Source organism: Scomber japonicus, chromosome 15 (genome assembly GCF_027409825.1).
Source record: "Scomber japonicus isolate fScoJap1 chromosome 15, fScoJap1.pri, whole genome shotgun sequence".
NCBI classification, from domain to species: domain Eukaryota; kingdom Metazoa; phylum Chordata; class Actinopteri; order Scombriformes; family Scombridae; genus Scomber; species Scomber japonicus.
In genome coordinates this window covers 22,756,691-22,766,724 of record NC_070592.1, presented here as the reverse complement: position 1 = coordinate 22,766,724, position 10,034 = coordinate 22,756,691, and the positions used below count along the sequence as shown (strand labels likewise).

General features: G+C 38.9%; 1 long non-coding RNA gene across 1 annotated transcript; it reads left to right on the top strand.

The window, feature by feature from the left end:
- Window positions 1-920: 920 nt before the first annotated feature.
- LOC128374487 (uncharacterized) lies at window positions 921-1,547 on the top strand. Its single transcript, XR_008323003.1, has 3 exons — window positions 921-1,079; window positions 1,230-1,292; window positions 1,410-1,547. It is a non-coding gene; the product is annotated as an uncharacterized LOC128374487 (long non-coding RNA).
- The last annotated feature ends 8,487 nt before the right edge of the window (window positions 1,548-10,034 follow it).

The window sequence follows — 10,034 nt, the reverse complement described above, 5'->3', positions numbered from 1 at the left end:
CAAACATGAGACAGCCAAGCTACACACCATCACCATGATGTTTTGCCAGAGGTCGACTAGCTCCTGTTTAAGTGCACAAGTGAAATCAAAATGTGGCAGGACGACTTGGCACATTTTTATTTTTCCACCTCTGTTGTATACAACAATATATAAACACAATGACTAGTAACTGAAATGACTGAGAAATAGCATGCTTCTGTACTTTTGTTTTTGATACTTGAGTATATTTTGCTTCTAACATAACTGTGACGGCCCCAGAGCCTGTTGCCTTGGTACTGTGTATTGTCTGTGTCTGTTGCAGGTCCTTGGCTGGGCGGAGCCAGGGTGCCAGGTGATGAGCTCATTGGGAACACCTGGCCAGTGTTCCCCAAGTTACTTAAGCCGCCTGCCCAGATGATTTGTGTGCTGGTCTCTTCAGCCAACACCACCCTCAGTCTGCTTTTGTTGTGTTTCTTTATCTTGTTTTAACATTGACAACATGCACCACATATTTCTCACTGCTTTCCTACACCTCCAGACACTACTGATACTGACTTCCACACCTCATCTTAGTTGTTTTTGTTAGCCTTCTTTAATAAAAGTTAATTGTTTGATTTTCAGTCCGTGTACATCTCCCTCTTTTGTTGCGGCCTGGAGCCGGTCGTAACAATAACATACTAAATTACTTAAGTGTCTTGTTATAGCCACTGTCACTTAAGGACGTTTTTGAATGCTCGACTTTAACCCACAGTGCAGCATTTTCGTAGTCGTCATTAATTCTTCTACAGAAGTAAGGCCTCATTTACACTACCTGGTGCAAGTGGCCATTCTACCTGTAAGCAAAGACAATCTAAGTTTGCAGGCTGTATACATTAATTTGAATTGAAGTTCATGTACTATAATTCAAACACATGATGCATTTTATATCATTTTTAGATGCATCATTCAATCATTCCATGTGATGGAAAGCCTGCAGTGGAACGCTGCACAACATGCTGCAGTCAGTTTCACTGCCCCCTTTGTCCCAAAGGCATGTTTAAACTAAGCCAGACTTCAGCGGCATTTGGAGGTCCACATTAAAAATGCCATTGCATTTCAAGGTAATGCCATTGCATTCTAGGTTAAAGATACACACGTCACATGATTCATGTGACCTGTTTGTCATTGTCCTAATAAACATTTTCTGGACTTACTCTTAGATAAGAAGATCTGCCGCCAACTGATCATTTTGCTTATCTATATATTTTCAGGATGAAGAGTAGCAGGCTGAGGTCTCAGTCAGACCTGCCGACGTGGACACACCAGTGGAAGGGGTAAGCTTTTTCACACTATCTATTGGTCAGATACAGTTGGTGCAGCAGCTATGGTACAGACATCTTTCTGTCTTTTCCATAGGACTCAGTTGAAGATCGCATTCTTCGTGATTGCAGACATGCAGCAGAGTGGGTTGAGGCCAACAAACAACTGTTCTCTGCCAAAGTGGACCTGTCTGATGTTCTGTACATGGGGGAAGGAGAACCAGGCTGAGGCTGCTCTGCAGTATGAGAGGGTGTGGAAAGATCAACTGGATGACCATGAGAAGGAGTCAATACTGGAGCCCTTCAAATTCACATTTTATAGCACTGAGGACATGTGGAAATAATGGACAAAAGAAATAATTTGGCCTATTGTGAATGTCACACAGATGAGTGTCTTGTGTTCGAGAATAAAGGTCTACAGAACATTTGATCATGTAGATATCAAGAGGTAGGGTTGTATCTAGTGGTACTTAGGTGTTCCAGCAGCAAAAGAACATAATTAGCATAGACATAGAACCAAACATGAAATTTATGATGGTTAAGAATAAAAATACAGAATAATACAACAGAAAAACAAATTGGGGGAAAAAAAGTAAAACAGCAGTCCAATAAAGTCAAAGTTAAATGATAATGAAAAGCCAGCGAAGTACTGTATATACTGTATAGTACACAATAAAATGTATAGACCTATGACATCTTATGAGATGTAGGCTTATGAATGAGTGATAACTTAAAAATTGTGCACTGACCAATGTTATTCCTGCCCTATATTGTTTTCATTGATCAACTATTTGATCTCTTTTCAAGATCCTAAGCTTTATAGTAGGCCACAAAGACCATTGAGCCCAAGTCATATCACCCACTGTTTGTTTTTCATAATGACTAAGTTGTACAGTTAAGCAGTGCAGTGTATATTAGTCTACATATATGGCAATCATTAATGAGAAGTGTTTTGAAAAAGACAAAGGCTAATGCTTCAATTGTCCAAATCAAAATCTTTTTTTTTTCTTTCAATTAATACAGGTTATGGATAGCTTTTTGTCCTAGATTTGGACAGAATAAATCAAAAAGCCCACGTTGGGGCTCATGTGCAACATAAAAAGTAAACACTGAACAAAAATGTCAAACAAGACAAAAGTTTACTATATAAATTCAAACGATATATACTACAGCAATTGATATTTTTTACTAATTCATGCTTTTGTGAGGAAGGCGAATCAACCGGAAGTGCATTCGCGATTTTATGTTGAAATGTATCCTGTGCATTTCCTGTCCTGACAGGGGCGGTGGTTTGAGAGTGGAGCTTGTGGTGGTAGCGGCCTCACATTTTGTTGTAGAAAAGATACTTAAACAAAATAAGGGCGTTTCTGGGAAATGTACATTTTCCATTGCTTCCAGATGTCACTGAATTTAGATTGCTGGAGCCTCAATGAAAAAGTGATTCTTTCCATTACATACACATCGTAAATAATATCATACCATTCATCTATAGATGGGATATGTGGCTTGAGCCATTTCTTTGTAATTGCTTTTCTAGCAGTTAGACTCAATATTCCAAATAAATATTTATTTTTCACACTTACATTGGCTGAGTGTACAAGCCCAAAAAGAAGTTCATCCCAGTTAAATGTAATGTCCGTTCCAAATTTAGTTACTAGTTCTGAATAAACTTTGCGCCAGAAAATGATTATTTTTTGGACAGGCCCAGAACAAATGGTAAGGCAAGGCAAGGCAGTTTTATTTATATAGTGCATTTCATACACAATGGCAATTCAATGTGCTTTATATAAAACAGAAAAACATGTCATTTGAGAAACTTAAATCATACAATTAACCCCCCACCCCCACAATAAAAACAAAGTATAGAAAAATAGAAAGACATAAATAAAATGATTGCAGCATAAAATTATAAATTAGCTTTAAAATCATTAAAAGGACAGAGTGCCAATGAAAGATTAAAATGTAAAGTGCTTTAAAAGAGCTCAATCATAAGCACAGGAGAAGAGAAATGTTTTTAACCTGGATTTAAAAGTGTTCACGGTTGGGGCTGATTTCAGTTTTGCTGGTAGTTTGTTCCAGTGGTGTGAAGCATAACAGCTAAAAGCTGCTTCACCATGTTTAGTTTGAACTCTGAGCTCAACTATCTGACCTGAATCAGTAGATCTCAGAGCTCTACTGGGTTTATATTCTACTAACATGTCATTCATGTATTCTGGACCTAAACCATTCAGTGATTTGTAGACCAGTAGCAGAACTTTAAAATCTATTCTATAGCTGACTGGGAGCCAGAGTAAAGACTTTAGAACTGGAGTAATGTGCTGTGATCTCTTTGCTCTGGTTAAAACTCGAGCTGCAGCGTTATGAATGAGCTGCAGTTGTTTAATGCTTTTTTGTGGGAGTCCAGTCAGAAGACCGTTACAGTAGTTGAGTCTACTTGAGATGAAAGCATGAATCAACTTCTCCTGGTCTGTTTGAGACATAAAACCCTTCACTCTGGATATGTTCTTAAGCTGATAGAAGGCTGTTTTGGTGACTGATTTGATGTGACTGCTGAAAGTCAAATCTGAGTCTATCAGCACGCCAAGGTTTCGGACTTGGTCCCTAGTTTTTAGAGAGAGTGACTCGAGATGTTTACTGACAGCAATCCTCTTCTCTTTATTGCCAAAAACAATGACCTCAGTTTTGTCCTGATATAATTGAAGGAAATTTTGTTTCATCCAATTAGTTACTTGCTCTAAACAGTGACACAGTGACTGTATTGGACTGTAGTCATCTGGGGACAGTGCTAGGTATATCTGTGTGTCATCTGCATAACTGTGATAGTCTACATTAGAGTTCTGCAGAATTTGACCCAAGGGCAGCATATATAGACTGAACAGAAGGGGTCCAAGAACAGACCCCTGAGGAACTCCACATGTCATAGCCACTCGATCAGATTCATAACTTCCAATGGTCACAAAATAACTCTGCTCTTCCAAGTAACACCTGAACCAGTCTAGGACTGTTCCGCTGAGTCCTGCCCAAGTTTCCAACCTGTTCAACAGTATACTGTGATCCACAGTGTCAAACGCAGCACTGAGATCCAACAGGACCAGAACTGACACCTTGCCTGAGTCAGTGTTCAACCTTCTGTCATTTAACACTCTAATAAGAGCTGTTTCTGTACTGTGGTTAGGTCGGAAGCCTGATTGAAATTTGTCAAAAAGGCCACTGGAGTTCAAGAAATTACTGAGTTGATTAAAAACCACTTTCTCAATGATCTTGGCTATAAAAGGAAGATTTGAGATAGGTCTGTAGTTGGTTAACATGGAAGCATCCAGCGTTCTCTTTTTTAAGAGTGGCTTAATGGCAGCTACTTTTAGGAGTTTAGGAAACACATCTGATTTAAGTGAGCTATTTATTACTTGTCTCAAATCTGTTTGGACAGAGTTCACAATAGTTTTAAAGAAATCTGATGGCATTGTGTCAAGACAGCATGTTGATGGTTTTAGATGCTGCACTGTTTCCTCTATGGTTTTTTGGTCAACTGTTTTAAATTCTGACATTGCAGTTGAGTTATTCCTGGGAGGTCTTAGGGATTGCATCATTTTATTGTTTTGTGTTGATATTTAACCTTATGGACTGGATTTGTTCACTGAAAAAGCAAATTCATTGCATTTTTCTGTGGAAAGGAGTTCTGGAGCTATCTGTTTAGGGGGGTTTGTAAGCTTATCAACCGTAGCAAACAGAGTACGAGTGTTGTTGATGTTCTTATTAATTATTTCAGAAAAGTTGCTGTCTAGCTTTGAGTAACTCATATTTAAAATTACAAAGACTTTGTTTGTAGAGGTCAAGGTGAATTTGAAGTTTAGTTTGGTAGTGATCGGCTTCCTGAGAACGACACAACCTCCAACATGGTGGCCCTGTGTAAGGAAATTCCTAATGAGACACTTCCAGCCCAAAGATCTCCATGAGTTTGAGCATGATATCCTCCACTGAAATTCACAGTATTTAATCCAGGTATCTTCTGAAAGGCAGCTGTTGGTTTCCCTGTCCCATTTTTGTTTTATATATGTAGTATTCCCTATTTTTATTTCCTGCAGGCCTCTGTAAAGTCTAGAGATGACTTTAAGCATGGAATCTGTCCCATAGGCACTGATAAACACTTTTAATGAACTGTTTTCAAACGCCTTTTGACTTTTTAGAATAGTGCTGTTTAGGTGGTGGCGTACCTGAAGAAATCTAAAAAAGTCACTATTGTTGAGACCATGTAGTCTTTCTTTTCAACATCTGAAAGCTCTTCAATGTTGTCTGTTTGAACAAGGTGCAATATGAGGAGAGACCCCGGCTAACCCATCCTCTATAGTTGGCATCCATCTTATTTGGGGCAAAGTCAGGATCATAGCGGCACCATTTCAGAATCTTTACCTCTTCTAACATATCATTTCCAGTGACAATGTTTAACCATGTCTTCAATGATAAATTGATCCATTTGTTTCCCATTTCCATCAAGCATTTAATTAGTCTTTTATCTCCTATTCTTGCTTGAATTGGCATGGTCCCCGATATGTTTTCTTCAATTTCCTTCCATCTTGCTTTGTAATCTGAGACGCACCAACAGAACAGGATCCTTAGCTGGGCCGATATATAGTAATCTTTTAGGCAAGGAAGAGCCAGTCCACCTTTATTTTTTGATAATTGACGAGTTTGGAACCTTATTCTCGTTTTTTTCCCCCTGCCAAATGTAACATGACAATGATTTATCCCATTCGTTGAATTGTTTATCATTAATTTCAGTTGGAAGGGTCTGGAATAGAGATAGTATCCTTGGCAAGATGTTCATTTTTACAGATTCAATCCGAGATTCAAAACTTAATATTGGAACAAGATTCCATCTCATATATCTTCCTTTAATTTCTTATTTAATAGATCAAAATTTAAGTTGTATAAGTTTGATAAATCTTTTGGAATGTTGACTCCCAGATACTTACCTCATATGTTCTAGATCCCATTTTAGTTGAATCTTAGAAGTAATGTTTTGGCTAGGTTTGTAATTGAAGTTTAGTATTTGGGTCTTTTGGATGTTCAGTTTATAGCCTGAGACCGAGACAAAAGCATCTAAGAATGATAGTAGTTCCAAAATTGAATTTTCAGGGTTTGACAAACTAATTAAAACGTCATCAGTAAATAAAGAAATCTTGTATTCTTGGTCTAATATTTTTATACCAGTGATATTATTGTTCTGAGTAATCCCCTGACTTAACGGTTCGATAAACAATGCAAACAATAATGGGCTCAATGGGCAGCCTTGTTTGGTCCCTCTTTTAAAGCCACATAGGTTTGAAATTGCTCCATTTATTTTTATTCTGGCTTTTGGTTTATTATATAGTGCTTTAATAGTTTTAATAAAAATTTGATGAAATCCAAATTTGTCCAATAGTCAAAATAGGAACTCCCAATTAACCCGATCGGTGTCAAGGCTTAACATTACCGCCTGGAGTTTATTTTTGTTTATCTCCTCAATCACATGTAGCGTTCGGCGAATGCTATCTTGTGTCTTGTCTTTGCTTAATAAAACCTGTTTGATCTAGACTTATTATCTGAGGAAGAATATTTTCAATTCTTTTTGCGAAAGGCTGAATGTGTGGCGATTTGGATTTGTCGTAATAAGTCCCGCCCACTTTCACCGATTGTTACGTAATTTTGCAGCTGGCCTCTGGAGTGATGTCTTATCATGCTCACCAAATTATGTGCGAATGCGATCATCTTTTAGGAAACTTGATATTTGTGGGTTTATAACGCCCCCTGTTGATTGATTTGCACCATATTTGGCACAGAGCCTCTGGATGACTTCCTGAACAAGTGACTTAAGTTTGAAGTTAAAAGCATTTACTTTGACCAAAATATGAAACAATGTGTTTTTCTTAGCTAGCAAAAAAGATTGTTTGGCTATAAGTAGAGCATTTTTTGGAGTGCCAAAATTCTTTTGATAACTTCTCACCAGACTCATCTGTAAGTGGATTAAAGTTTCATGCAGATAGCTCTTAAACTGTAGGAGAAGTTCAAAAAAATTTGGCTCATACCCTCACAGTCACATGCCAACCAAGGATCTGAGATTTGGTGTTAATAGCATTTAGTTGGACCGAGATATCCAACAGTTAGCATTTTCATAACTAGCTACAGAAATGAGTTTGTTAATAATTTGCCCCTACCTTGGCTGAGCAAAATTCTTTTGATAACTTAAGATCAGGGGAGCTGAACAGTGTACGTGCCAAGTTTCACGCAGATCGGACAAAATCCCAAGGAGGAGTTCGAAAAAGTAGGTTTTCCAGTTGTGGCGATTTTGCGAAAAAAACTTTCTAGGCGGAAGTGGGCGTGGCCAATGGCAAAGTGATTCAGCTCTATTCAGGGAATCTGGGGATATAAGGTTTTTGAATGTGCGACATACGGTGTGAGAGTTATAGGCCAAAACGCGTTGTCCTTACTTATAGCGCCCCCTGCAGGCAGACATATGTAGTTTTTTGCGTCTGAAATAAAAGTACAGAAAAATAGAAAGAGAGAAAGAAAATAAAAGGCATCATGCGACAACTCCTGTAGAGAGAGAGAGAGAGAGAGAGAGAGAGAGAGAGAGAGAGAGAGAGAGAGAGAGAGAAGAATCAATACATACTAATTGTAAGTGTGACATAGAAATTAAGTGTTTTGGCTACAACTGTGCAAAACAATCTTTTAAGTAAACTTAAACAATAAGAGTTAATTTGCTGCTCTGGCTGTTTTGCTGTAGAATGACTGTTTGTTACAATCAATGTCTTATTCACATGCATACTCTAGGCTGAGTAAGTTGAACTTGTTTTGTAAGACAGGCTCTGTGTGGTTCTATTAATCCATTAATCTTGTCTTCATTAAGCTACACTCGAAGATTCTGATCAGTTAAGGCATCAGAACAAAAACCTTTCTTTGATAAATATGATATTCATCTTCACCTGCAACAAAGATACCCACCTCTGTTCGGTCTGGCCTTTTTGAGATTCTCCAGGAATTTGGACTTATTTGCTGTCACAAGTTTATTGTGCTCTTCGTCCAGCCTCCTCCCCACGGGACCCGCCCTGACTTTGTCCCAGTCCTTCTCGGTCTATACACAACAGACGATATTAATAGTTAGTTCCCACAGGTGATCAATCACAAGGGTCAACCATCACAAAGCCCTGCTTGTTCTCAGTAAGACTGTAACTTCTTACCATGTCTTTGAAGGCCTCCCCATCATAGTAGCTTTTGGATGCTGGATACTCAATTTTTTTGTCATATAGCCGTTTCACGCTTGAAGCCACCAAATGCAGCTCCTCTCCGTCGTAGGCGTACACCTTTTTGTCCTCACAGGTCATCAGAACGAGCTGCTCACATGGGCAGGACGTGCCCTCCACCACACCTATGACCTGCATGTGTACCGGACTTGGCAGGTAGAATGTGCCCCATTCCTTCACGTCGGCATCTTTGTAAATGGTGTCTTCAAGCCCTCCTATCCTCAACGTGGCACCAGCTGGATTCTCTAAAGGTAAAATCTCGTGTCTATGTCTGGACACAAGGACTGACACATCTTCCAGGTAATCTGCATCTGCAACACATGCCAAACAAGAAGGGTTTAATAGAATATAGAAAAGGTTTATCATAACAAGATTTTTATATGTGAGGCAAAGATGTGAGCGATCTACCTGTTTTTCCATTGCACAGCTGGAAATTTTTCTCACTGAACTGCCGTTCTGCAGGCCTGAAAGGTAGAATAGATGACAATCTTGATCAAGTTTACAGGAAAAAATTCAGTGAAATATGCTCCAGTGACTTTAGGCCTGTTTTTTTTGGTCAGTAGCACAATTGCTATCCTCTGCCTCAAAATAGCAACGCGCCACCAACACGCCTGACCACACCTCATTTTGAGACCAACACGCCCATAGACGCACAGACTGGTGCAAGTGCATTTGTTATTTAGACAACGTGGGCTCAGGGCGAGAAAATGACAACTGCGCCAGGGGAAACTAACAAAGACACATGCGCCACGTGCGCCATCCGCTGTGCGCCGACCGCAAGATAGAGCCCTATATGTTGTCTGTAATTACCTGCTTCATCTTGTTACTTCTCCCTGTGTATGAGTGGCGCCCTTGAGTCTTCTCTCCAGGTCATTATGGTACCGAGAAAATTTTGAGATCCAGGAAATCATCTTCACTGTGAAGACCGAAACTTTTCACTTCAATTCATTAAATTCATTCATTCACTCATCCGCAAACCTCTAGAAATTAAGTTAGATTATCTTTTTTCTCCTCTTTTTATTCAGTTTTTGGTATAATCTGCTTTACAAAATAATTGCACTTGTAAATTATACATTAGGTGTATGAAAAGAATCAATACCTCAACACGAATAAGAACGACAATACAACAGAGCATGAAACAAGAATGTAACAGTTTGATTATCCAACAAAATTGTATTCAAAATAAAAAATTGCTCCGTTGAAAATAAAGATCGCTCCACTTTCTGAATGTCCTACAGTTTTCTTGTTACATCTTCATCCTTCTTCGTCAACGCTCTTCGCGGTCTGTGTGAACGGTGTTCATGAGCAGCCTGTGACTTCTTTTTTCATTCTGAGTTCCTGGCAGCACCACGAAATTGCTCAACTTCCTCGCTGATTCACCGTCTTCACTCCAAGCACTTCAATGCAACATAAAAAGCTTTGTATTTTAATTAAATTCACAAGTTGTTCAATGTGATCTGTATAAAGAGCAGCCGTTAAA